This window comes from Pleurodeles waltl, chromosome 10, assembly GCF_031143425.1.
Source record: "Pleurodeles waltl isolate 20211129_DDA chromosome 10, aPleWal1.hap1.20221129, whole genome shotgun sequence".
Taxonomy (NCBI): Eukaryota; Metazoa; Chordata; class Amphibia; order Caudata; family Salamandridae; genus Pleurodeles; species Pleurodeles waltl.
The window spans coordinates 201,436,942-201,460,460 of record NC_090449.1 but is presented as its reverse complement, the minus strand read 5'-3'; positions in this window follow the sequence as shown (position 1 = coordinate 201,460,460).

The following is a 23,519-nucleotide window of genomic DNA, read 5'->3' as shown; positions in this document are numbered from 1 at the left end:
ACAGTGAAAGAGTTGCGAATTTCTTCAAAGAAATCTTCAGTTTTTATGATACATAGAACCTTGTCAGGAGCAATGATAGCTCTGGAGGCTTGAAATGCAGGCAACGTGGTGGACTCTTGATGGGACAAGGCGTCAGCTTTACGATTATCTTTACCAGGCCGGAAGGTTACTACAAAATCAAATTCGGCAAAAAACAGCATCCAGCGTAATTGCCGAGAGGTCAAAAGTCTGGCAGAACTCATGAATTGAAGATTACGATGATCAGTACATACTGTGACAGTATATTTGGCACCCAACAAATGATGTCTCCATTCTTTAAAGGCATCACCAATTGCCAGAAGCTCTTTTTCAGCAATGACATAATTCTGTTCGGCTTCGTTCAACTTCCGAGACATATAAGCTACAGGATGAAGTTGACCAGTGTCTTTATTTCGTTGTGATAAGACGGCTCCTATTGCTACATCTGAAGCATCAGCTTCCACTATGAAAGGTTGATTCGCATCAGGATGAGTCAAGACTGGGGCAGTAGAGAAAGCTTTCTTCCAAGTCGAGAAGGCTTGATCAGCTTCTGGGGACCATACAAACTTTTCTTGTTTTCTTAGTAGCTTAGTGATTGGAGCCACTGTCTGGGAGAAATGATTGATGAATCTCCAGTAAAAATTTGCTAATCCCTGGAAACATTGTACATCACGAACAGTCTTTGGGGTGGGCCAATCAGATACAGCTTTTACTTTCCTTTCTGCCATCACCATACCTTGAGGGGTAAGAATAACCCCTAAAAACTCAACTGTGGTAACATGAAACTCACACTTGGTTAGTTTGCAATATAAATGGTGCCTTCGAAGGGCTGCAAGAATTTTCTTGACATGTTGGACATGTTCGTTTTCATTGTCAGAGTAGATCAAAATGTCATAGATGTAGACTATGGCAAGCCGAGGATAATCCCATATTGGGGAGCATTGATTACGTCAAGAATGATTTTCTCTTTATGTTTCTATCTTTGATTCTTATCTTCACAAATCATCGACAAGGGGATAGTCTGAAGAGTTACTGGACCTCCAGTCAAGAGTTTTCCATTGACTGCCTGGATGATTTCTGGGGTCTTCTTTTCAATACATGGGATCCCCCATGCACAAACCAATTGGACATCAACAAAGTTCCCAGTAGCCCCAGAATAGAGCTTTTTTTAAATAGATCTTTTTCTTGACCTGAACTCTTATTTCCAGTTTAAGATGTCTAGATTGTGAAGGGTCCAAGGTGACACCCAAGAGTAACCCTTCTCTGCATCTCAGGTGTTTTAGTTTTCCAACTCGACTGGTGCATTGGCTGCGACCTTCAGAACTGGACCTTGCTTGTTCTTTGGTTTGATTGGACAATCTTTGGCAAAATGATCCTTCTGCCCACAATAAAGACATTGTCCATTTTTTCTTTGTAGGTTCTTTTCATCTTTGGTCAAAGGTGTTCTGATGGTTCCAATTTCCATCAGTTCCGGCGTTCTCTCTTTCGGAGTTCTTGAGTCTCTGTTATCATGAACACGCCATGAATATTTTTCAATCTTGTTGCGCGTTCCTTTACGTTCTGCTAAACGATGATCAAGCCTCAAGACATGGTTTATTAATTCTTGACAGTCTGTAGGTTGTGGGTCGATTTGCGCTAATTATCTTTTAGTTCCTCTTTGAGTTCCTTGTAAAACAAGACCGCTTGTTTTTCTTCAGGCCAGGATGTCTCGGCAACCAGATGGTTAAAGTTGGCTAAACACGATACTAGGTCTTGATTCCCTTGGCGTAAATCTAATAATTCACGATCTGCTGACTGTGTTACAGTTCTACGATCAAAAACTCTCAAAAAGAGAGTTCAAGAGGGGAAGAGGGGATTAGGAAGGGAACAGCTGGGAAGGAGACCTGTAGTAGGAAAAAAGGTTAGAAAACACAATATGAAAATTATATCTCCTGAAATCAATACTAGACTATGATTCTAAGCATAGTCATTCTGAAAACATGAACAATCTAAGAATTAAGTTTAAAATGACTAAGTTTCATGGTAGCGCGCAAGTAATCTGTTAATTATTGAAGAATTAAACCAAGAATATGAAAATTCTCGATAACGATGTCGGGACAGTCCAACCACTGTCTTACCACCTGGAACAATGATCACCAATGAAGGATGAAAGCCAGAAGCCTGGAAGATCCAATAGGCCGCTGGGACAGGAGCTCAGGAAGAAGCTGCTGCTCTGCACCGGGACCTCTGAATAGTGAGCACTGGGAGTTGGGCTGGCTCTCTTTTATAGAGCCTTGGCCCAGCCCACAACCACACCCATCCATGCTGCAGGGAAAATCTCTGAAAGGCCCTAGAAAGGGGCCACAACCTAATACACTCTGAAAACCTGCAGCAATACATTGCAAAGGAACAGTATTTGTAAGCATATTAAAAATAAGTCTTGAAGATTGAACTCTGCAATACAAAAGGTTAAACCACAACACATCAACACAATGCATAAATTACGTTGTTTTGAGAGTGCTGGGTTTTTGCATTCTAGTCGCCAATAGAGCGCGTACTGCTCTGGTGTTGACAGTACTCCCCTCTCCCAGACGCACTCTAGGGCCTGGTTTGCCTGGATTAAGACAATGAAAGCATCTCACAAGTACTGGAGCATGAACATCAGATGCGGAAACCCATGAGTTACTTTCAGGACTATAACCTTTCCATGAGATTAAGTACCATAGATTACGCCCTCTCAGTTTAGAATCCAACACTTTCTTGACTTCATATTCTTCTTCCCCTTGTACTAGAACAGGAGCTGGATGAGGGTTGACCTTTTGGACTGCCTTTTTCAAGAGGGAAGTGTGGAATACTGGATGAATCCGTAAGGATCTGGGCAATTGTAGTTTATAGGTAACCGGATTGATTTGCTGAAGGACTGTGTAAGGACCTATACATTTGGGATTAAACATGTGCTTCTTCTTGAAGTCTATATGTTTTGTGGAAAGCCACACTTTGTCACCTGGTTGATATTGCGGTCCCTCACAATGTTTCTTATCATAATGCCTTTTGTATTTTTGTTTGGCTTTTTCTAAATGCTGTTGAATCAGTTTCTGGGTTTGATGCAAATGCTGAATGGTTTCTGACACAGCTGGAGTAAGAGAACTTTCTTGAGGAATTGTCATGGGCAGGGTGTCAGGATGATAGCCAAATAAACCAAAAAAGGGTGTAACGCCAATAGAAGTGTGGAATGAGTTATTGTACGCTAACTCAGCTAACCAGAGCATAGATGTCCAAGAATGAAGTGCCTTTATGAAACGAATCGCACGTCTTGCCGATTTGTAAACTACCATATAAATGTCAAGAAACGGTAGCGCGCACGTAATCTGTTAATCATTGAAGAATTAAACCAAGAATATGAAAATTCTCGATAACGATGTCGGGACAGTCCAACCACTGCCTTACCGCCTGGAACAATGATCACCAATGAAGGATAAAAGCCAGAAGCCTGGAAGATCCAATAGGCCGCCGGGACAGGAGCTCAGGAAGAAGCTGCTGCTCTGCACCGGGACCTCTGAATAGTGAGCACTGGGAGTTGGGCTGGCTCTCTTTTATAGAGCCTTGGCCCAGCCCACAACCACACCCAGGCATGCTGCAGGGAAAATCTCTGGAAGGCCAGGGAAAGGGGCCACACCCTAACACACTCTGAAAACCTGCAGCAATACATTGCAAAGGAACAGTATTTGTAAGCATATTAAAAATAAGTCTTGAGGATTGAACTTGCAATGCAAAAGGTTAAACCACAACATATCAACACAATGCATAAATTACGTTGTTTTGAGAGTGCTGGGTTTTTGCATTCTAGTCGCCAATAGAGCGCGTACTGCTCTGGTGTTGACACATACATGCTCTGTGTACTCTGATGTTGTGTGTCCATAGGTCCTGTTGTTACACCATTATTACTTTTGGCTCACTTAGATACCAACCACTGTGGAGGAATAGGATGAGGAGGCAAGCACCTGTGTACAGAGCCCTTGTGGACTTGGCTACACTGGCGGACCGGCACATCATACTCACCTATCGTATGGACAGGGCCACAATCACAGAGCTGTTTACACAATTGGAGCCTGATCTGATGCCTGCTATACGTAGCACCTCAACAATTCCCCCTCTTGTGCAGGTACTCTCAGTGCTACAATTCCTGGCAGCTGGTTCTTTCCAGGTGACTGTGAGCTTGGCTGCAGAAATGTCAAGGCCAATGTTCTCGAATGGACTTGGAAGGGTTTTTGCTGCCTTGCTCAAACACATGAGCAGCTATAACACATTCCCGCAGGTTGATGATTTGCCCACTGTGAAGGCTGGATTCACTGCAATGGGACGCATCCTGTATGTGATTAGGGCCATTGATGGCACCCATATTGCCTTAGTCCCTCCAGGGAAAATGAACAGGTATACAGGAATAGGAAGAATTTCCACACTCTCAATGTCCATATGGTGTGCCTTACTGACCAGTACATATCCCACGTCACTGCCAAGGAACCTGGGTCGGTGCATGATGCCTTTGTCCTGAGGAATTGCAGCGTCCCACAGCTGATGGCACAACTACAGAGGCACAAAGTGTGGCCGATAGGTGAGCCTGAGTCCCCCCCTATGTATGTCAGTGTATGCCTTCAGGAGTCATACCCCATGCTATTGTGCAAGGCTAATGTGTGTCACTCACTTAATCTAGGTGACTCCGGCTACCCAAACCTGTCCTGGCTCTTGACCCCTGTAAGGAATCCTAGAACAGGGGCTGAGAATAGGTACAATAATGCTCATGGGAATACCAGGTGAATTGTTGAAAGGACCTTTGGTCTCCTGGAGGCTAGATTCAGGTGCCTCCATCTGACAGGTGGATCCCTGTGCTAATCCCCTGAGAATGTCTCTAAGATTGTTGTTGTGTGCTGCATGCTGCACAACTGGCCCTCAGACACTATGGGGGTCATTACAACATTGGCGGTAAAATCTGCTTACCGCCGTGCAGAAGACCGCCAACACACTGCCGCGGAATTCTGCCACAGCCATTATGACCCACAGCTCGGAACCAGCCAAAATCTAGACACCCACACAAGTCCGCCAAACCAAAGGTCAGTGATAAACTGCTGATAACTAAACCTCCACTGTCACACCAACAGGAATACGCCCACACTATCACGACCCAAGAATACACGCAGCGGTCTTTCAACCGCGGTATTCCATTGGCGGTACACACCGCCGCGCTTAAAATACACACACATTCACAAAACACAACCACATTGGACAAATCGAAATACATACACCTGATACACATACACACACCACTCCCGCACACCCAATACAATATAAAACACACACCCACATCACCCACAACCCCTGCGACAACAATTGCGACAGAAGGCCAGAGAGAGACACTACCAGAAACAACACTAGCATCCACAGGCACTCAACTCCATCACTCACACAACATCCACGCACCTCACACAACACACCTCTAAATATCACCCCACACATCACAACACACACCACCCCACACATCACCCACACCACTCCATGGCACTGCAAAGACGCCCCAGGTTTTCTGAGGAGGAGCTCAGGGTCATGGTGGAGGAAATCATCCGGGTAGAGCCACAGCTATTCGGATCACAGGTGCAGCACACCACCATAGTGAGTAAGATGGAGCTATGGCAAAGAATCGTGGACAGGGTCAACGCAGTGGGACAGCACCCAAGAACACGGGATGACATCAGGAAGAGGTGGAACGACCTACAGGGGAAGGTGCGTTCCGTGGTCTCAAGACACCAGATTGCGGTTCTGAAAACTGGCGGCGGACCCCCGCCTCCTCCCCCAGAACTTACAACATGGGAGGAGCAGGTCTTGGCTATACTGCATCCTGAGGGCCTCACAGGAGTAGCTGGAGGAATGGACTCTGGTAAGTCAAACCTTAAACTACCATATCCCCCACCCTACCTGCATGCTATCACCCACCCCCACCCTTGCCCTCACCCCCATCACTCCAACTCCTCACACATGTCCCACTATCACAAACCACACATCCCAAACCCAAGCCCTGCATGCAACACCAAAGCATGGACACCCATCACCAAAGCATGGCCACTGCACATACCCATACATCCCCCTAAATCATTATCACAGAAGGTCCCACACAAGAATGGAAGCACTGGGGTACAGGGTCACCCACCCATTGCACACCATGGCACATACAGATGCAATAATCATGCCTTTACATCCCTGCACGACCCCTACAAACGTCACCGGAAAGGAGGGTCCATACATGTCCACTCCACCCACAGAAGAGGCCCACAGTGATGACAGCAGCTCTGTCCAACTGGATCTAGATCACCAGCCCGGCCCATCTGGGACCTTGGGACAGTCGGTTCCCCTCACAATGGCACAGGCCACTACAGAGCTTCCCCCCTCTGGAAACACCAGCACAGCACCCACCCAGCGGGCCCATACCTCTGTCCCCAGGACACGTCAAGCAGCAGTGTTTCCACCACTACAGGGAACCCAGGCTAGCCCACTACCCCAACAACACCAGGGACCTGGGGGCAGTGGTAGTGGGCACACGGTTCAGGGGACAGAGGCCCAGTAAAACAGGGGAACTGGGAGGGCTGCTGTGCGACAGGGGGAGGACAGGCCCAGGGAACCCAATCTCCACAAGGCCCTCTCCAACATCATGGGAGCCTACCACCATTCCCAGGAGACGATGGCAATGGTATTGGCCAAGTTCCAGGAAACCCAGCGGCTGCAGGAGGACCAGTATTTGGGGTTCAGGGAGGAACTCAAATCCATCAGTTCCACCCTGGGCACCATTGTAGGGGTGCTGAAGGAACTCGTCAACACCAGGAGGGACACTGTGGCACAACAAGGGGACCCTGACACTAGCCTGGACGATGAACTGCCCACCACCTCCGCCGGCACTAGTGGACAGGAGGCACCGCCACAGGACCACAACACCAGCACCACCCCCCCTGTAGATGGAGAACCACCCCACAAGCAGTCCCTGAGATCCAGGACAAAGACAGAGAACAATGCCAAGACCCCCACCAAGAAATGAGACCACCCTGATTGTCATCCTTCTGTCCCACTTTGTCACCCTGTCCATACTTTAACTGCCCTAGCTCCACTTCCTATGCCCGTTTGGACAATGCACCTGTGAGACTAATAGACTGTACTCTGCCATGGACATTCCTCCACCATCACCCCAGACCATTTTACAACCCCCTCCACTATTTAGCCCTTAAATAAACACCCTTAAATCACAAAACAATCTGGAGTCAGTCTCTGCTTTCGAAAATGTGTATTTGCAATAACTGTGGAAAAATGCTATATCCAAAGTAATGTCAAGATACCTATGTCACACAGCTCTAGTCCATGCGGAAACAAAGCAGAGGTCACACAGTGGGACCCACATCTGTGAAATCGAAAAGGAAAGTGACAACTCAGTGTCCATACACTGGGTGAAAATTGACAGACAGATGAGAGGTAGAAGAATTAAATCAGATGTAGCAGCAGTGTTGTCTTCTTACCTGTGTCTCACTGGAAGTATTGTTGGATCACCGTGTTCCTGTTGTCTATGTCCTCTTCTTCTGCTTCCTCATCTTCACTGTCCACAGGCTCCACAGCTGCCACAACACCTCCATCTGGACCATCCTCCTGCAGAAAAGGCACCTGTTGTCGCAAAGCCAAGTTGTGAAGCACACAGCAGGCCACGATGATCTGGCACACCTTCTTTGGTGAGTAGAATAGGGAACCACCTGTCATATGGAGGCACCGGAACTTGGCCTTCAGGAGGCCGAAGGTCGTCTCTATAATCCTCCTAGTTCGCCCTTGGGCCTCATTGTAGCGTTCATCTGCCCTTGTCCTGGGATTCCTCACTGGGGTCAGTAGCCATGACAGGTTGGGGTAACCAGAGTCACCTGCAAATGTCGAGAGACAACTGTTAGACACACACTAACTCTTAGGGACATCCCCAGACCCAGACACCTAGTCACACTGTATTGGGTCCATGTCCTCACCTAATAGCCACACACTGTGCCTCTGGAGTTGCCCCATCACATAAGGGATGCTGCTATTCCGCAGAATGTAAGCGTCATGCACTGAGCCAGGAAACTTGGCATTTACATGGGAGATGTACTGGTCGGCCAAACTCACCATCTGCACATTCATAGAATGGTAACTCTTCCGGTTTCTGTTCACCTGTTCACTCCTGCGTGGGGGGGACCAAGGCCACATGTGTCCCATCAATGGCACCTATGATGCTGGGGATACGTGCCAGGGCATAGAAGTCACCTTTCACTGTAGGCAAATCCTCCACCTGAGGGAAAACGATGTAGCTGCGCATGTGTTTCAGCAGGGCAGACAACACTCTGGACAACACGTTGGAGAACATAGGCTGGGACATCCCTGATGCAATGGCCACTGTTGTTTGAAAAGACCCACTTGCTAGGAAATGGAGTACTGACAGCACCTGCACTAGAGGGGGGACTCCAGTGGGATGGCGGATAGCTGACATCAGGTCTGGCTCCAACTGGGCACACAGTTCCAGGATTGTGGTACGATCAAGTCTGTAGGTGATAATTACATGTCGCTCCTCCATTGTCGACAGGTCCACCAGCGGTCTGTACACCGGAGGATGCCGCCATCTCCTCACCTGCCCCAGCGGACTTGCTCTATGGATGAGAACAGCGATCAGAGGGTCGGCCAACACTGAGGTACGTAAACACAACTTCATAGGAAAATGTTTGAAAATCGACAAATGGCTGTATTAGTGTTTAAGCAAGGCCTAGATATGTGTGACGCAGTCAAAATTAATGCCATGTGGCCCCCTGAAATGGCAGCTGTCTGACCTGTAATGTGGGATAAGGGGATATGAGGTAACTGCGCTAGCGTTGTACACCGTCGCGGTAGGCGGTCGAAGACTGCAGCGCAATCCTGCATTGGTTAACATTGGACCCTATGGGTCCCAGGAGCCAATGACGATGTACGCCGGCAGTGACGGTACGCACCACCGCGGACGTCACTGCCGTTTTCTTTCTCTTCAATCACTTGATACCTGATCTTCGACAGGAGAGGACCTACACTGCAAGTGCTGCTGTGACCTCAGTCTGGAAGAGACAATGGCTTGTGTGTCTGGGGAAAGGGCCCCTGCCTTCAGCACGGAGGAGTTGGAGAAACTAGTGGATGGGGTCCTCCCCCAGTACACGCTACTCTATGGTCCTCCAGACAAACAGGTGAGTACACTGTGAGCATGCTGTATGGGCAATGCCTGTTTGGAGTGGTGTTGATGAAAGATAGGGGGGTGAAGAATGATGCTTGCATGATACGACGGTGAGCGCATGTGCGTCATGGCAAGGGTAGGGATGCGGGCCAATGACTGTGACGGTGCAGAAGGTTATATCTTCTCCTTTTCCCCTGTACTATTTCTGTAGGTGAGCACCCACCAGGAGAAGGATATTTGGCGTGCCATCGCCAAGGAAGTCCGGACCCTGGGGGTCCACTACAGACGGAGTACCCACTGCCGTAAAAGATGGGAGGACATTTGCCGCTGGAGCAAGAAGACGGCGGAGGCCCAGCTGGGGATGGCCTCCCGACGTGGGAGGGGTGCCCGTCGCACCATGACCCCCCTGATGTTCCGGATCCTGGGGGTGGCGTATCCGGAGTTGGATGGACGCTTTAGGGCATCCCAGCAGCCACAAGGGGGTGAGTACACTCTCATTCTGCTGATTCAGCGCGCAGTGGAGGTGTCTGGGTGGGGGAGGTGGGCTGTGGGTTCCCCTAGGCCAGGGCGAGTTTAGTAGGCAAGGTCCCTCCTTAAGGCAGGCCCTGTGGCACCCCAACCCACCTGTGTTCAGAGCCAACTACACCTAGTCAGGCTCCTGTGACTTCCATGTGTGCAGCAATCGGGCATAGGCCTTGTAACCCATGTCCCTGTGATTGATTAGGGAACTCTAAGTGCATGGCGTAGTGCAGGGGGCTTCTGTGTCTGTAGTGTCCGCCAACAGTAGCGGTATTGGATGCACTCAACATGTCTTTCTTCTGTCTTCCCCCCCCTTTTTGTGGTCTCCCTGTTCTTGTGTGCATTAACATCATCAGGCGGAGGAGCAGTGCCACCGGCGCAGGAGGGAGCTGCATCCCACATCGTCCTGGAGGGCGACACAACGGAGTCAGAAGCCACCAGTGGGACGGAGGATGAGGGGAGCTCCACAGCGGGGACAGGAGCTGAGACCAGCGACAGGGACTCCTCCTCTGATGGGAGATCCCTTGCGGTGGCGGGCCCCTCTGTGCCCCCGCATCAACAGGTACAGCCGCCACCCCCCCTACCAGCACCGCCCTCCCAGCAGCCCCTCAGCGTGTGCCCTGTGCCCGCTCACCCAGGAGGGTGGGCATCTCCTTCTCCCCAGGCACCTCAGCCCCTGCCCCAGTCATCCCTGCTGCCCTCAGTGAGGAGGCTATTGACCTCCTCAGGTCCCTCACTGTTGGGCAATCTACCATTTTGAATGCCATCCAGGGTGTAGAGAGGCAGTTGCAACAGACAAAAGCATTCCTGGAGGGCATTAATTCTGGTCAGGCAGCCCAACAGCGAGCTTCTCAGACTCTGTCCTCAGCACTGATGGCAGCCATTGTCCCTGTCTCTAGCCTCCCCCCTCCAACTTCCTCCACCCAGACCCAAACTCCTGTACCTCAGCCTATCCCAAGCACACCATCAGACCAGCATGCACACACGTCAACACACAAGGGAAGCTCAGGCAAACATAAGCACCACACATCCCACAGGTACTCATGCAAGCATCATACACATGCAGACATACCAACAGCCACTGCCTCCACAGTGTCCCCCTCCTCCTCGTCTCCCTCCCAGTCTCCTCTCCACTCACACCTGCATGCACTACATCTTCAGCCACTACCCCCATCACCAGCACACCTACCACCACACCCCGCTCACGTGCAGTCACCACCCCCACTACCATTCACACATCCCCTGTGTCTGTGAGCCCACCTCCCAAGGTACACAAACGCAGCCACACACCCACCCAACAGCCATCCACCTCATGACAGCCTCCAGTCCATGCACCTTCACCAAAAGTCAGCCAACGTACACCTCCTACAACCACTACCTCTTCCTCCACTCCCAAACCCCCTCCATCTACCAGTCCCAGTGTGTCCCAAAAACTTTTCCTGTCCAACCTTGACCTCTTCCCCTCACCTCCCCCACCCCATCAGTCTCCTAGGTCCCGCCTTTCCAGGCCCCAACCCAGCACCTCAGCCACAACATCTGCGGGAACAGTGGTGCCAGTAGTAACCGGCTTCTGGAGTGCGCCAGGCAGCAGGGCAGCCAGTGTGCCAAGGAGCCACACCACAGACAGTCCCCACCTCAAAAGCACAAAAAGTTGGCAAGTGCCCGGCGGGAGAGAGGCAAAACATCTACCACCAAAGCCTCTCCCAGGGGTACAGTTTGGAGTGTGAAGACAGCTGCACCACCATCCAAGGTGGGGAAGGGGCACAGAAAAACAGGCAAGTCTGCGAAAACCTGCACGGCGGACAAGACCGCCACCAGCACCGCTGAACAGGACACCGCCGCCACAAGCACCGCTGAACAGGACACTGCTGCCACAAGCACCGCTGCCAAGGACACCGCCGCTACAAGCACCGCTGAACAGGACACCGCCGCCACAAGCACCGCTGAAGAGGACACCACCACCACAAGCACCGCTGCCAAGGACACCGCCGCCACAAGCACCGCTGAACAGGACACCGCCGCCACAAGCACCGCTGAACAGGACACCGCCGCCACAAGCCCCGCAGAACAGGACACCGCCGCCACAAGCACCGCTGAACAGAACACCGCCGCCACAAGCACCACTTCACAGGACACCGCCGCCACAAGCACTGCAGGCCAATGAGCGCAAAAGCTTCCGACGCTACTGAGGTCGCCACGAGCAGAATGAATCACTCTGGGCACAAAGCCCCCTCCAGAACCAGTGGAGATTTACATCCACTACCTCTGTCCTTGGCAGGATGAAGCACTCTGGGCACAAAGCACCCTCCAGAACCAGTGGAGATTTATATCCACTACGTCTGTACTTGGCAGGATGAAACACTCTGGGCACAAAGCCCCCTCCAGAACCAGTGGAGTAAGGCATCCACTACCTCTGTCCTTGGCAGGATGAAGCACTCTGTGCACAAAGCCCCCTCCAGAACCAGTGGAGTAAGGGATCCACTACCTCAGTCCTTGGCAGGATGAAGCACTCTGGGCACAAAGCCCCCTCCAGAACCAGTGGAGACTGTTATCCACTTGAGAGACTGTGGCTTTGCACTCCCCAGGATGCAGCAGTGGGCAAACCACCCACTGGAGAGACTTGTGAGTCTGTGGATTTGCACTCCCCAGGATAAAGCAGTGGCCAACCCACCCACTGGAGAGACTTGAGAGACTGTGGATTTGCACTCCCCAGGGTAAAGCAGTGGGCAACCCACCCACTGGAGAGACTTGACAGACTGTGGCTTTGCACTCCCCAGGATAAAGCAGTGGGCATGGAGACCCCTTGTGGATCTGGCGTTGTGCACTTATCCGGCTGAGGTGCCCTACCTTTCCTTCCCCCTGAGGGGCCTGTTATATTTCTATCTGATGTCCCAGCAGTGTTCTCCCCGTTTTGATCAGGTATTGAGTGTGGGCCTCGCCCATATGATGGTGGAATACCTTAGACTTGTATTCTTGGTGTATAGATTTGTTTATAGTGTAAATATATATACACATGTATTTTTGATTACTGTATTTGAATAGATTACAAACGTTCAACTCATTTCCTTTTGTCCTTGCATTCTTCCAGGGGGGATTGGGGGTTGTTAATGTGATGTATCAACATGTACTTGTGTGTGTGTTGTAGTGGGTGAGGGTGGGGGTGGGAGTGTTGCGTGTGTGTGTCACTCTTTTTTCCCTCCTCCCTCCCCTGTGTCGTAGTTGCAGTACTCACTGTGGTCTTCGCTGCCGTCTTTGTTGTTCCTGGTAGAGGAGCAGGAAGATAAAGGCTAGGAGTATCTGGAGCTCGGGTTCCATGGCGTCCTGGTTCCTTGTGGGGTGTGTAGAGGTGAGCGTTTTCCCTTCCAAGTCCTGTTTCCGCCGTATTTTTGTTCGCTGTGAATTCGCCATGGAAAAGGTGGTGGATTGGACTGTTGTAATACAGCAGGCGGAACCTTGTCTTCCGCCTGTCTGATGGCGGTTACCACCGAGGTGTTTGTTTGTACCGCTGTGGCGGTCTGACTGTTAAAGTGGCTGTCTATGTTGGCGGTTTCCGCCACGGTCGTGATTCCATTCTTTTACTGCCGGCCTGTTGGCGGTTTTATCGCCGCTTAAACACAGACCGCCAGGGTTGTAATGACCCCCTATGTGCCCTATCTGCAGGAGGGGGGTAACAATGGACCTATGGCAGCAGTGGACTGTGAGGACAGTGAGGAGAAGGAAAAGGAGGAGAATGTGGACAACAGGACACATATGATAGCTTAAACAAGATACTGAATACACAATTTGCACATAAAACAAATTTCTCAACTGTGCACTAAAACAGTCCAGGTGTGCCCATCACCAATGAGGATGAATAATAAAGTGTGCACATCACTGAAGCGACCAACTGATGTGCATAAATGTACAAATAAGGTGTGAACTTCACTGCTGTTACTGTGTTCTCGCCACAGCTTAGAACAACTTTGATCCTTGGAGAGCGGCACGCTAATCAGCTTGTAATGCGTTGCAAAACATATATAAACTACGTTCCAAGATGGTGGCACGCACGCTATGCGTAACCGCGTTGGTCTTAGATGGCCTGATTCCAAAATACGAGGATGCACGATGCAAGATGGCGACCCATACGCTCATGCGTCACCGCGTTAAAGCCTATGGGCCTGATTCTGACCCCGGCGGTAAGGAACCGCCGGGGCCAGGGTCGGCGGGAGCACCGCCAACAGGCTGGCGGTGCTCCGCAGGGCATTCTGACCGCGGCGGTTTGGCCGCGGTCAGAAGAGGAAAACCGGCGGTCTCCCGCCGGTTTTCCGCTGCCCTTTTGAATCCTCCATGGCGGCGCAGCTTGCTGCGCCGCCATGAGGATTCTGACACCCCATACCACCATCCTGTTCCTGGCGGTTCTCCCGCCAGGAACAGGATGGCGGTATGGGGTGCCGTGGGGCCCCTGGGGGCCCCTGCAGAGCCCATGCCAATGGCATGGGCACTGCAGGGGCCCCCGTAAGAGGGCCCCAAAAAGAATATCAGTGTCTGCTTTGCAGACACTGAAATTCGCGACGGGTGCGACTGCCCACCAGCGTTAGAATCACCCCCTATGTGCCTAATGCCTGCTTTAAAGATGGCGACACATTCAACGTCGCTTAGTCAAGTAATCATCCAGGTGCGCACACACCAACCGTCACAGAGTTTACATGCACAGCCAACCTGGCAGCAAAAATTTCTAAAAATCTTCCAGGAACCTCCACAACAGAAAGGACGACACCCTTCACAAGTAGACAGCAGACCAGTATGCACCAGCGCTCAAACTCAAGCTCTGCAATAGGCACAACAAGCAGGCAGCTTATCCAGGACCTGCTCTCCCTGCCGCCAGTAAGTACCACGTCTAGGGCACAAGTTTCCGCTCGTCGCCAAATCTGTAGAGTAAACACGCTATAACCGTTGGTAGTTGTAGTCCTTTTATTCAGAGCAGGCCTCACACGTCCATCTTGGTCTTTCCCCAACTGCCGTCTCCCCTCTCCCACCTTCCATTCTTGAATCCTCGTCACTAGGTTCCACAACCCTTACCGCATGCTGGCATTAAATCACGTGCTCCCAATACTACAGTGGCCCTGTCTAGATGATAGGTGAGTAGTATATGGCGTTCCAACAGTGTAGCCAAGTCAACTAGGGGTCTGTACACGGGTGCATGCCTCCTCCTCCGCAGTGGTTGATATCTGTACACACAAAACATCACAAGTGTGTGATAGGAGGAAGGATGGGAACATGCAACATCACAGTAAATATAACTGTCTCATACATTTCAGCCAACCAATGATTGGGATCTGCTTTGGTGAACTCTACCTGCAAACGGACTTCTGATACCATACATTCATATTAATCTGTCATACTGCTACACAGATGTCATCACAGTTGTGAGATGTGATAACTATCATCACATTTACATGTTTTGTCAACTACTCTTCTGCAAGCAGTGCACTGGTATGAGCTCTCTTTGAGGAACCAGATTCTCTTAGCAAATGTAATATGATGATGTGAAGGAATTGCCTAGGTGTGTACCAGCAATACCTATGATGTACATTTTTTGACTAACATGATTACAATTCTCAGGAAATGGCAGCCGTTTGCCCTGCATGGAGAGTACATGTGGAAGTGACCTCACTATGCCGGCGTTTGATGTAATGACAGAGGGCAGCCTGAATCACAGTGAAACTCCTCATTGGTTAACATTGAAGTCTAAGAAGCACAGGGGCCTATGATGATCACCGCCAGCGGTGACGGCGATTACCAGCACGATCGTGACCACCATTTTCGGGAGCCCATGTCACTTGACTCCTGACTTCACCCTATCAAGAACTCCACTGGTTGAGCTGCTGTGTCCTGTGTCTGGAACGCACAAAGGCCCGTGCTGCAGGGAATAGGGCCCCAACCTTCACATCCGAAGAACTGGAGAAGCTTGTGGTTGGGGTCCTACCCCTGTATGGACAGTTGTATGGGCCTCCAGATCAACAGGTGAGCACCCTTTTAGGTAATTTGGATGCAACATGACTGTATGTTGATGGATGTGTGTGCATGCAGTGTGCCCTTTAGGGAGTGTTGTTTGCTGCAAGTAATATGGACACAGAGGTACGAGTGATGTGTAAGATGATTGTGGGATCAATGTGGTATGTAGTCCATTGCTGTAATTTTATGTAGTGAGTAGTTAATGTTGCCCTTCTTTCTGTGTTTCCTATGCAGGTCAGCGCCCATCAGAAGAAAGGGTATGGCGTGCCATCGCCAAGAACGTACGGACCTTGGCGGTCCATAGCCGGCGGAGCAACCACTGCAGAAAATGGTGGAAGGACCTGAGATGCTGGGCCTGGAAGACTGCGGAGCACCAGCTCGGGAAGTCCTCCTAATGAGGGAGCGGTGCCCGTCGGACCCTGACCCCCCCCAATGGCCTGCATACTGGCGGTGGCCAGCCCAGAGTTGGATGTGCGCTTGAGGGAGGCACAACAGCCACAGAGGGGTGAGTACTCACTGTGTACATTTGTTTCCTGAAGCTTGCCATAGTCTTTGGAGTTTAAGGTAATAGTCAGTATATGCCTTAGAATGCCCTTGTAGGTATTTTTCTATAGGTCTGTATTGCTATAGTGAGTGTCATTTACAATTAATATCAGTCATTTGCTGGGATTTCTGCTTCAGTAAGGGCCTACATCCTGACTCACCACTGTTGGAGTGATGCTCTGATGTCTACTGCCTGTGTGGTGTGACCTGACACTATGATGGAGTAAGTGTAGCTGTGCCTTTGTCATCAGGCAGATATGGATTAGTGAGTCACAGTAGGTGTGCAGATGGTAGTTTCTACTGAGTTCTTTACAGCTGTTGATCCCAGGCAATAGTGTGGTATTGTGGTTGTCACTGCATAGTTTTATTTACCAGTGAGTTATTGTGATGTGTTTGCCACATTTGCTGTTATTGCTGTAATTGACCCTATGCTCCCTTTCTTTCTCCACTATCCTCCCTCCTTTTCTTTTCCTGTCCTTGTGTGCATTGTCATCATCTGGCGAAGGAGCAGGGGCACTGGTGAGTGGGGCAGCTGCAGCCCACGGGACCCATGTGGCAGTGTCCACTGATACAGAGGGGACCGGTGGGTTGGAGGGCAAGGGGAGCACCACTGGGGAGACAGGAGCTTATACTACTGACTCTGATTCCTGCTCTGATGGAAGCTCCCTGGTGGTGGTGGACCCCTCTGGGACTGCTCTGGCTACATCATCTGCGTTATCTCTAGCTCCCAGGGTCTTTGTGAACTTTTTCCAAGAACCCTTTGTGCACGGTGTAGCCCAGGTCCCCAGCACTCCATCCTGTGATACACAACTCACTGAGTTGTTCTCCGGCAGCGTGGGACATACTTTTGTTGTGCTGCACCAACCACAATTTGCACCTTCTTTTTCCCCGAGTCCTGGGACTCCAGTGGGTGCTGCCTGGTCATCTGTGGGCACTCTCCCTCCTCAGTCTAAGTTGAGGCCCCCAGGTCCATCCTAGGTCCAGGCAGCGCCATTTTGATGCAAAACGTAACCTTGCTTGAACCAAGGCTTGTTGGATGAATCCAGCGTGACAAACTGCCTGCATGTAACATCTCAACGTGGGACATCTCCTGCACTATGCAGGGACCAGCAGCCATCTTCTTTGGTGCTCTTCTGCAGACTTAATCTAACCAGAGAATCCTCTTTTGCACCATCTTCTAGGTTGGCAGGAGCTTCTGTCCTTCCTGGAATCTTCTGCAACTTCTGGACTTGGTCTCCTCTCTTCACAGGTCTTCAGGTCCAGGAATCCACCATTTATTGCTTGCAGTCTAGCTTGGTTCTTGCACTAATTCTAATCATGACTTGTAGTGTGTCCTGAGGAAACTTGTAGTACTTTACTCCTACTTTCCTGGGTTCTGGGGTGGGGTATTTTACTTACCTTTGGAGTCTTCTCACACTCCTAGCACCCCTTTACACACTACACTTGCCTAGGGGAGAATTTGTGATCCACATTCCACTTTCTTAGTATATGGTTTGTGTTGCCCCTAGGCCTATTGCATTCTATTGCATTTTCTACTGTTTGCACTATTCTATGATTATTTACTCACCTGATTTTGGTCTCTAGTGTATATATTGTGTATAATACTTACCTCCAGAAGGAGTATTGCCTCTAAGAAATTTTTGGCCTTGTGTCACTAAAATAAAGTACCTTTATTTTTAGTAACACTAAGGGGGTCATTCTGACCCTGGCGGCCGGTGACCGCCAGGGTCACCGACCACGGGAGCACCGTCAACAGGCTGGCGGTGCTCCCAAGGGCATTCTGACCGCGGCGGTTCAGCCGCGGTCAGAAAGGGTAAACCGGCGGTCTCCCGCCGGTTTACCGCTGCCCCATTGAATCCTCCATGGCGGCGGAGCGCGCTCCGCCGCCATGGGGATTCAGACACCCCCTACCGCCATCCTGTTCATGGCGGGAAACCTGCCATGAACAGGATGGCGGTAGGGGGTGCCGCGGGGCCCCTGGGGGCCCCTGCAGTGCCCATGCCAATGGCATGGGCACTGCAGGGGCCCCCGTAAGAGGGCCCCACGTCGCACCCCTGCAACTACGCCGGCTCAATTCTGAGCCGGCGTCCACGTTGCAGGGGCATTTCCGCTGGGCCGGCGGGTGCTCTTTTGGAGAGCGCCCGCCGGTCCAGCGGAAATGTTTGAATGGCCGCCGCGGTCTTTTGACCGCGGTTCGGTCATTTGTCGGCGGTACCTTGGCGGACGGCCTCCGCCGTCCGCCAAGGTCTGATTGACCCAATAAGTATTGTCTTTTATTGTGTATAAGTGCTGTGTAACTATAGTCGTATTGCAGGAGCTTTGCTTGTTTCCTAGTTCAGCCTAAGCTGCTCTGCTACAGATACCTCTAGAAAGCCTAAGCTGCAAGAACACTGACTACATTTCACTAATAAGGGATAACTTGACCTGGCACAAGGTATAAGTGCCTAGGGTACCCACTACAAACCAGGCCAGCCTCCTACAGCCTGAGCAAGCCATGACGTAGCACCAGGGGTGTCAAGGAGGTGGATTGCATATAAAGTCCCCCCATATTGACAAGGACTCATGAAATCTAGAGTTGTAGGGCCACCTGATCTTGACAGGTTTGTCAATACAGATGTTGAACAAGGACGCATTGCTCCACTCACCTCTGGGGCCTGATGGTCAACAATGGATAGCCTTCATCCCGGTGACATGTACATGATACAGTAGAGAGCTGGTAGGAATTAGTCTTGGATTAGGAGTAAGTCATTGTTGAGGAATGTGTAGTGGATTGCATGTGTCATCTGCGGATGCAGTGTACATTATACGTCTGTTCTACCTCCACCCAATGCTTTAGTTAAAGCTTGATTCTCCTAATTTCAGGGCTGCCAATGTGACAACTGAGGAACGTTATGGTTTCCACAAAAGGGCAGACAAATACCACCACATTATGGATGTCGATGTCGAGTACCAGCAGATGGCAAGGAGGTGCCAGAAGAAAAAGGCCACAGGGGTATGGCGGTGATCCCACAAGGGGTACCTCCGCAGCAGCCACAACATAAGCAGCTGACATTGCCAACACCATCAGGAGTCCAGGGGGCCTCTGTGGGTCCAACTCCATCCACATCTGCTGCACCTGTCACGAGCCAGGCACCTGTGCAACCACCTGCTGAAGGTTTGAGTGAGAACTTTGGAAGAGACATGAGAAGGGACATGGTCACTTTGATGGCCAGATTGGACAAGTTAGAGAAGGAAAGTGCTCAAAATCGGAAACATTTGAAGTACTGCAAACAAAAGCTTTAAAAAATGGTGATGTGGCACAGACACTACCTCCCAGTTCCTTCTTTTCCCTTTTACTATTGTAAATAGTTTTAGACTGTGTTTTAGATGGGTAGTGTTAGGTTAGTGTAGTCGTGTAGGGTAGGCATAGATTACATTAAGTATAGTTGGGGGTGGGTTTCAGTACTAATTTTTTTATTGGAGGGCGTGGATGGGGGGTCATGTTGGGTTGTTTGTATAACAGAATAAAAAATACAGAAACAAATATTTAAAAAAAAAATATATATATATATATTTGTTTAGGCCATAGATTAAGTTAGTACTTGTGTAGTCATAGTTTATGTTGTCATACGTGTATCTTGTCTCTTAAGGGGGGTGGAGGGACAATGTTTAGAGTGTGACATTACATGTGTAAGATTAGTTTAGAATAGGTTAGTTATGTGTAGTTGTAAGTTAAGTTAGTTTAGGTTAATTTAGTGTAGGGTAGTTTTTAGGATAGTTTTAGGTATGTAGTTTTAAATAATTTTAAATAAATTCTGTTAGTACATGACTATTTTTTTCCCATGTTGATTGAGTGTCTGGGGGTTCTCATGTGTGCGCTGGCCAAGTTGGAGGAATGGCCTAGGTTATGCTTACTGTCTTGATTTCCAGGATTACCATGTGCACCCCCAATGACCAAGGTGCTGCCAGATTGGCTGCTAAAACACATCAACTAGTCCATACATTTGCTGTCCAGCCATTCACATTGTGAATGTATACTTTATCTTGAACAGGTAAGTATGGAACTGTAACTGTCATTGGTGGAGTCTTGTAGTTTCATTGTTGGTAAGTATGGCACACATGACAACAGGCAAATATTACACTGTATCCTGCAACACTGACAGGTACCCATGACTGATAAGGTTAGCCTCTTCTGTACCACACAAATTAGCTGTACTGGTACTCTCATATGGGTAAATTACCATTGACTTGGTTCTGAGCCATACTTGACGTATGTCAACTTCAAAGTGTATGTGTTCAATATTTGTATAGAATACTCAGAAAGTTAGTTGTAGCCAACAACACCACCATTCAGCTTTATCATGTTAGGATTCTAGTGTGTTGCTTTCTGTCTGACAGTAATGAACTCATGTAAGGATGTTCTGTACTCATTGACATGGATTCACACAATGCAATCATTTAGCTGAGTAGATGGATCACAGTAAACACAGAAATGCTACATGTATACAAGGTGCTTTATTTGCAGTTGCAAGTGTATTTTCAAATGCCATTCAATGTCCAGTTCACAGATCCCATGGGTGAACCATAGCCATATGTAGCACCATCAGAGTCCAGGGCAGGGGTGAGGGACATGTCATGAGACATGGTTATGAGAAGTGTGCATTAGTGAGGAGGTTTAAAATTAATTGATAAGAATGGAGACAATGACAGTACATAGCAGACAAGTCAACAGTGGTTGAGTGAAAAGACCACATTTCCTACTGTCACAACACTGGAATGATCTTAAGCCCAGAACTAAGGAGATACTGCCCATGTGGCACAGACTGGTGCTACTTGGTGCTTTTCCTTTTGATTTGTATTCCTTCCACATCTTAATCCTCTGATGTGTGTGGTGCCTCCTGTGCCATGGCTGGTGCTGTTACAGTGGTAGAGGGGGCCACACACACATCAGGGGATAGAGATGTGGAGTCAAAAGTCCCTGCAGCTGCCATTTGTGAGAACACATAAGTCATCACTGCAGCAAGGAGGCACTGCTGATTTTTCAACACCGCAGCAACATCACAGTGGTAGGACTCCAGGGTATTCTGCATAGCCGCCAACCTGTTGTCTGTCAAGCTGCTGCCAGTTTGAGAAGGCAATTGTTGTAGCCTCTGCCTCATGACAGAAGCTATGTCAACCAGGGACCACTAGAGTCCACGTAGCAGGGAGTGCTTGCCTATGATGGAAGCTGAGTTGTCCTTAATTGGACTGAGGCACCTCTGCACTCTCTCTAGGCTGCCTGCCATGGTCTCCATCACTACCCGCACGTGCTTGGCCAGCTCCTGCAGGACTCCTACAACTGTCCTCTGAAAGGTGATCTCTGGGTCCTTGGAGTCCAGGGCTGTGTCATTATCAACTAGTGGTGTGTGTTGGTAGCTGGGTGGTTCATGTGGAGACTCCCCAACCCTGTGTGTCCTCCCTGTGACTGAAGGTGGTGTCTGGAGGGATCCTAGGACATCCTGGAGAGCCTCTTCATTGATGGTCAGCAGTTGGTTATCCATGTCATCTGTAAAATCCAGGAAAGGCAGGTCGGCAGGAGGTAAACCATCCTCCTCCACAATGAGATAGTGTAAAGTCAATCTTAAAGTGTTGTGGTTGTTGACATGGCACATCATTTATTTGCTAATGGGGGCTCAGTGACTTGTTACTAATCCAAGGTTGTAGTTGACCATTATGTGTAGCATTGTGCATCACACATGGGTCAAGCTCACAAGGTCTTTTGGGGGGTATTTAGGTGCCCCTAGCAACACTTAAGTGCCACTTTGCATGACGCTCCGGTAGCACTAAGCACTGCTCCATATTTATGAGGTGTAATGGCACTTTTTTGTCAGGTTATGCCGCCTTGTAAATATGGGCCCCTCAGATGCAGTTTTCTGCATCAGAGGGGCGTGCAATAGGTGTTGCATTGGGCGTTCCTCAACAACACTCATTGATTTTGACGCAGCCTCAGATTTATGAGTTATCGTAAACCTGAGGCAGCACTAAAAACTAACCTCACCCCAGAGGTGGCGTTAGCATGGCAAAAGAAAGAGGAATTATTTTATGCCTCCTCGTTTTTCGCTTTTTCTTCATTCTGCAGCACACATAGAAGAAGCAAAATGCTATGGACGATCGCTTAAGTGGAGGAATGGAAACTATCTATCCCCTCAAAGCAGACACCTTTGCACTGTGGTGCAAGGTTTGCTGCGTTGGCCCACATCAGCTAATGTCGCCCCGGCACAGGGAGTGACACAGGGGTGCCCCGTTTTCTACTGACTACTGGCCATCAGTGCATTTTGAAAGTGACTGTATGCAACGCTGCCACATTTGGGGTTGCGTGGAACACCATCATTTCCTATTACATCTGGGTCTTTGTGATTTTATCCCACACCAACTACTTCCTTGCAGGCTCCTTGTCCCTGCCACTAACACAATGGTGGCATGTAATTACTCTTCCTATTCACCATGGTAGACATTGCCACATTAGTGTAATGTGTGATGTCACTCATTTTGTGAAATGATGCATTGGCACCATGAATGATGGGACAAGTGCAGCATAGCATACAATGTTTTTGTCACATTTTTCAACTGCCTGTTGCAGGCCCCACACTTGTGCTAATTGGAGGTGACACTGCAACCATAATGGATTTTGTACCCCATTAGATTGTCCCTCCCTAACTTTGTGTCAGTTCCTTGCACACAAGATATCACCAACAGGCATGTGTTGGTGTAAGGAGGTTGAATGTGGATCATTGCATGCATTTTGTGACTTTGTGGATGTGGCACTGGGGAATATGTAGCTTTGTTCCCCATGGGCTATTATTAGAATGATGATATAGCTGCACTACAGGCTAGTGACATTGTGCCGGTAGTGCAACAATGATGCCACTTGTGCCAGTTATCACACATGTTGAAGGTGCCATTATGCAGTAGACCAACCTTTCACATAAGACACTATCTTGTTGGATGGGGAGATTGCAGTTACTTGTACAGCTGCAGACATGATGTTCACAGACATGCTCCATGTGTTGTATGTGTTTTATTTTGTGGCCATTCTCATTTGGCGCATATAGTTGTGTGTGGGTTCACCCTGTGTGGGTTGTGTTCCACAGGTTGCACGCTTTAGGGCTGATTTATTCTAAAGTGGCACAGCTCAGTGCAGCAGCAATATGTGTTGCACAACACTGCACCAGTTTAGAAACACAGGGATGTGCCCTGTTTACTAGAA